Source organism: Eubalaena glacialis, chromosome 8 (genome assembly GCF_028564815.1).
Source record: "Eubalaena glacialis isolate mEubGla1 chromosome 8, mEubGla1.1.hap2.+ XY, whole genome shotgun sequence".
Classification (NCBI taxonomy): Eukaryota; Metazoa; Chordata; class Mammalia; order Artiodactyla; family Balaenidae; genus Eubalaena; species Eubalaena glacialis.
The window spans coordinates 122045308-122051307 of record NC_083723.1 but is presented as its reverse complement, the minus strand read 5'-3'; the positions used below and the strand labels follow the sequence as shown (position 1 = coordinate 122051307).

At 44.9% G+C, this 6000-nt stretch overlaps 1 protein-coding gene across 1 annotated transcript in view; it reads left to right on the top strand.

The window, feature by feature from the left end:
• Positions 1–411: 411 nt before the first annotated feature.
• Positions 412–6000, top strand: part of EZH2 (enhancer of zeste 2 polycomb repressive complex 2 subunit) — a 64242-nt gene continuing 58653 nt past the window's right edge. The window contains exon 1 of the mRNA XM_061198143.1: positions 412–445. The gene's annotated coding sequence lies outside the window, so the exon portion shown is untranslated. The remainder of the gene's footprint in view (positions 446–6000) is intronic.

The window sequence follows — 6000 nt, the reverse complement described above, 5'->3', positions numbered from 1 at the left end:
TCCCCGCGCGCCGGCCCACCGCCTTCCTGAAAGGCGCCGTGCGTTCCGCGAAAGAACAAAGAGCCAGCGCAGCGCTTCCACCGGCAGCGGCGTCCCCCGGCACCCACCCGCCCGCGCGCGCGCGCACGCGCCGCCGGCTCGGCCCGGCCGAGTCCCGCGGGCGCCTCGGCGTGGGGCTGGCTCTGCGCCTCAGAGCCCGGCGGGCCCTGTGATTGGATGGGAGCCCGCCTCGCGTCCCGCCAATCGGGGCGGCGCTTGGTTGGACAGGGGGGGCCAAATAAAAGCGATGGCGATTGGGCTGCCGGGTTTGGCGCTCGGTCCGGGAGCGTCCGACACCCACTGGGACGCAGAAGGCGGTGGAGCCCCGGCGGCGGCAGCGGCGGCGGCGGCGGCGGCGCGCGGGAGCGGCGCGCGGGAGCGGCGCGGGCTGGGGCGCGGGGCGCAGGTAACGCGCCGCTGTCGGGCCGGCCGGCCGGGCTCCGGAGCCCGGCGAGGGGCGGCGGCGGCGGTGGTGGGACATCCCCGCCGCCGCTCTGCCCGTCCGGGTATCGCCCCGAGCGGGCTCTCCGGGGCGCCGCTTTGGCTGGCGGGGTGAGAGGAGACCCCTCTGAAGGGGTCGTGGGTCCGGGCCGGCCCGTGCGACCGCCACGGGCGGGCAGTGCCGGACCCGGCGACCTGAGGCGGGAGCCCGGGCGGGCGCCGCGGGGGGCAAGCGAAGGGGTCCTCTCGCGCGCCTGCCCGCCCCTCCGGAGGCGCCAGGGCTGGGCTGGGGGCGCTCCGGTGCCCGGGGCGGGCCGGCCGCCCGAGCCCCGGTCTCCTTTGTGTGGAGCGCCGCGGCGGGAGCGCCCGGGTGGGACGGGACGCACACAAGTTGGTGGGACCTCGGCGCCGAGTGCGCACTCAGACAAAGGACGGACTGTGTCTCGGGGGAGCTCGGCGCGAGGAAGGGGCAGTGACACCGGGGCCTGACAGCGGGCGGGAGAGTGGCGTGGGGAGCGGCGGCCGCGGTGCAGCGGGCGGGCTCGGCTCCACGCCCCCTCCCCGTGAGGGCGCAGGCTCGGCCGGGGCCGCGGGGGCCGGGACGGCGCGCGGAGACCGGACTCCGAGCGGCCGCGCGTCTGACTTTTCCTCGGAAAGCAGCTCCGGAGCTCCTCGTCTCCACCCGCTCGGACCAGGCTGTCCCGGCCGCCTTCGCCTTCTCGGCGGGCTTTCTGTTAAGTTTGAGGGAAGGGTCTCGCTGTTCTCCCCCTTCCCGGTTTTGTTCGTTTCGGAGGGCTTTCCGTCGAGTTCCCGCGTCATTGTGGCACCCCCTCCCCCCCGCCCACCCAAAAGTCGGTGCCACAGGGTCACTTTTTGAAAAATGGGAGGAATGAGAAGCACGATATTTTGGAAAACTTGGTGAACTCACGCCTGATGAGTCCCCACTTTCTAAAGAATCATAATCTTAAAAAAAAATTACAGGCTGTTTCGGCCAACTTGTGTGATACAGCTGAGACTGGCGACAGGTGCTAACGAAATCAGCTGTCATTTAGTAAGCGATTATTCCCCAAATCCCTAGGGGATGAATGAGGATGAGATGGTTGAAAGTTGATCACAAGAAAATGTTTATGACAAACGTGTGTTTAGGTGGTATGGTTAGCAATTTCTCATTAATTGGTCTTGTTTTCTGTGAACAATAGCTTTGTTGAGTCAGAAAAGGCTGGCTGCAGAAATGTTTGTTGCCTAAGAAATCGAATGTGTGCTGTCCACAGTTAAGTTAAACTTCCTTTGTTTGTCACACAGGATCTGTAAAATTTAAATTCATTTGGAAATAAAGATGTGTCTTTGGTATTTAAAAATATTTTACTACAAGGTTTACTTGCTGGGTTTGAAAGGTCATTATCAGCTTAGTTTTATGGCGTTTCAGTGTCACATAAAACAACATTTAAAACAATATTTTAAAAAAATCTTTAAAGAACACTAATGCTGACACAGTTGACTGTAATCTGTATTTCTAGAGGGTTTTGAGATCGGTTGGGATCCTAACCGTTAGACCACCAGGGAGCTAGCGGGGTCTTGGAGTTTGTTTTCCATTACTCTTCATTCATGACCATTAGCAATTATTTTATGTTTGGGAATAAAAGTAGAACAAGTGTGTAATCCTAATTAGTTTATTGATCATTTTATTTGCAAGAAAATGAAAGCATTTAAGACATATTTTAATTTCCTTTTCATATTCCCTAAAGATAGGAATAGATAGGATGCTAGTCCTAGATATAAAGAATCCCATTCTCTCTTTTTAGAGGTGTGTTAGAGAATGTAATGTTTAAAGTCCTGGAAGCACTTAGGAAAATGGCATCTTAAATTCTAATTTTTGTGGAAAGTGAACATATTCAAAGAAAAGGAATTTAGAAACACATAGACACTCTTCTGATTTGCATTGTTCTGATGATCTGATGTACAACCTACTGTCTTATGGTTTCATAAAAATGGAGACAAAGAAATGCATTGTAAAAGTCTTTATTACATATTTTGCATTGTTGGACACCACTGAACAGACAGACATTCCAGGTGCTGTTCCTAAGTATTGTTTACATTTATATTAGTTGCTGGTAATTATATATTAAAAAGTCTTGCCCATTGTTATGAGATGAACTAGTTACGCAGATTTTGGCAGAAATTTGGATCTTTTAGGATATAAAATTCCAGTTTTTCCCTTCTTGTGTACACTGTATTTGATAATTACTATCTTTGTACTTGCCACAAGATTTTTTTCTTTTAAGTTTTTTTGGGGAATTGGTTTTAAATTTTTTCTATTTGAATTGAGAATGTTTCGTTTAAGTAGCAGTGATTAAAAGAACACACTTGTTGATTTAGTGTAATTAGGCAAAAAAAAAAAAAAAGAGCTCTAATACTTTTATACCAGCTTTGCCTTGCATGCATACGTATAAGTGATTATCTTTGTGTTGGCCACTTAAATTTTTAGGCACATTTCCCCAGCTCACCCTGAGGTTTTCCAGGATATCCTCCATCCTTTGAGCTGGCATGCTCAAAGAGTGTGAATTAGGTTCTGTCCTGGCCTTAAAAAGTGATTAAGAAAGTTGATCTGCTTTTAAAGAACTAACAGCAGGGAAAAATCCGCTTGTCAGCGGATCTAATGTCTTCTGGGGTCAATTAGAAATGATTTATGGATTTGCCTTGAAGTCTTTATGTCCGTACAAATGAAGAAAACATTTTCTGGGAATGATGAAGAATTCTAGATGGGCAGGTGAAATCTTCAGTTTGGAGGAGAGCAGGAGAGGAACAGCTCCTTAAGTTCAGAGAAAGCTTCACTTGCTAGAGGCCTTCCCTGTGCCTGCAAGGGCTTTGTTCATACCTTTATTGTAGCATGTATCCAATTGTATTGTAATCACTTGCTGGTGCCTCCGACTCCTTCACTACACTCTTAAGTGCCTTGAGTCAGAAGCTCTGTCTTGCTTTTCTTTTTATACCTGGTGGTTGCTAGAGAGTAGGTGTTAATAGTTGAATGAATGAAGGAAATCCAAAAAATGTAGGGAAATAATTTGACAAAGGAACTTGCAAAAGAAACAGGATATATTCATATTTATGTTGTGAGGAACTTTGGAAGGTGTTTTTCTCCCTCTTTGAGAGGCAGTGGTTATAAAGAAAAATAATTCTCAAGATGTACAAGTTCCAAGGTCTCTCCTAGTTATTAACACTCTGAGGTATTGAAAATTGGATATCCTTTAGGTGCAGCTATTGGTTTTCATGTTTGGTATTTCAGGCAGCTAGAGAGAACCTTGATGGATCATCTGGCTACCTAGCATATAGTATCTGCTTAATTTGTGTTGAAATTGATAATTGTACAAAAATATAAGGGGCGAGTACATGTTTTAATCGTTAGGTGTCTAGTTACTATTAATGAGTTCTTTATTGGAATAATTTGAGGTAGGTTTTGAAGCTAAAACTGAAGGAAGTAGTGCCAGTGTAATTACAGATTATTTATTGGGATGTTCTTCATCATTCTTTTAAAATGATATGATAAATGTAGATTTGTAAATCCAATAATATCTCAAAAGGCATAGCTGATAAATTTTTAAGATGGTTGCACTGTTTTATATCTTGCCACTGCACCACTATGTGGTGCAAAAATATGACAAAAATGACGTGAAAAAAAAGACATTAATATTAAAGAGCCTACTATTTGCCAGATTCTTTATTCATTCATTCGTTTGTTTGGTTTGTTTGTTTTTATTGGGGTAACATTCACATCAGAGGCTTTGTTTTTAATTCTTGTAAAAACCACCTTGCGTTCATCAACAGATGTTTGGATAAACAAAACATGGTGTATACATACAGTGGAATGTTCAGCTATTGAAGGAATGACGTTCTGACACATATAATAACATGGGTGAAACTTGACAGTGTTATGCTAAGGAAAATAAGCCAGACACAGAAGGAAACAATTGTATGATTCCATTTATAGGAGGTACCTAGAACAGGCAAATTCCGAGACAGAAAGTAGAATAAGAGGTTACCAGGGGCAGACGGGAGAGGGGAATGGGAAGATAGTGTTTAATTGGGACAGAGTTGCTGTTTGGAAGGTGAAAAAGTTCTGGACGTGGAAGGTGGTAATGGCTGCACAACATTTTGCATGTGTCTAATGCCACTGAATTGTGTGCTTAAAAATGGTTAAAATGGTAAATTTTATGTTATGTATGTTTTACCATAAAAAACTTTAACAACGACAACAACACACTCTGCAAACCTTTACAGATAAGGAAACTTTGATGTAGAGGGTTAAGAATTTGCCCAGGATTATCCAGCTAGGAATTTGCAGTCAGAATCCAAACTTAGATTCTGTTTGGCTCCATTTTATCTACTTCGTGTTATCTGCTGGTCTCCTGGATGATTGAAGACGGATTGGTTCCAAGAAGAGTGAGTTTATTTGAATCAATCAGAGAGTTATATTTAAAAGTAGATAATTGTAGGTTTATGGGCTCTGATGCCCTAGACAAACTAAAAGATGTCTTTGTGGATTTCTTTTCAGCCGGAGTTGTACTATGTGCGCTCTGGGGGCAGTACAAGTTTTGAGAGTGTGGTCTTTGGAGTCACGTTGCTTGGGTTCCAGTTCCCGAACTGCCAGTTTGTGTCACGTCACGTTGTCCTTGATGTCTAAGTTCCCTATCTGTAAATTGGTGGTCCTAATGATAACTACTCATTCCATAAGGTTGTTGAGAGAGTTAAATAAGTTAATACATGTGAAGCCCTTAGAACTACAGCTGGCACAAATTGTTTGATAAGTGATTCTTAGTTATTGCACTAGTATTGTTTATAAGAGTTGATGTACTTTCTCATTCATGGAACTAAACACTTCCCAGGCTTAAGTACGTGCTTAGAACCTGTATGTGAAGAAAACGGCGCCACGTACGCTTTTCATTTCTGTTTACTTTGAATTATGTATTGATTAAAAACAGGTAATATGTGTTCAATTAAAAAAACTGAAAACAATTTAGACGTTTATAAAGTGAAAACTTTCTTGATCCCTGTAACCCCATTCCCTACCCTTAACAGTTTGCTGTATATTCTTCCCAAACTTTCCAGTGTATTCATATGAATATATATTAATACATGTATTTTACAAAAACAGGATCAAGTTATTTTGTTATGAAACATTTTTTTAGGTCAATGCAGAGATCTGTTTCATTTTAAAAAGCTTGCTATTTCTTCAAAGCTTGCTATGTGGTCAACACTGTTTTAAGTGCTTTCATTTATTTTACATAGACACTGTAATAACAAGAGATGGAGAGCTTAGGTAACTAGTTAGTGGTAGAGTACGGATTTGAATTTGGGCATTTGGGCTTCAAAGCCCTGATTTCTCAGCCTGGGGGGGGTGTGTGTGTGTGTGTTTGTTCTTTGTTTTCGTAAGGCCCTCGAGTTACCCATGATTTTAGCATTTCTTAAAAGAGTTGTAAAACAACAGCACATACCCCAAAAGAATATGCAAGGCGACTGGATGTG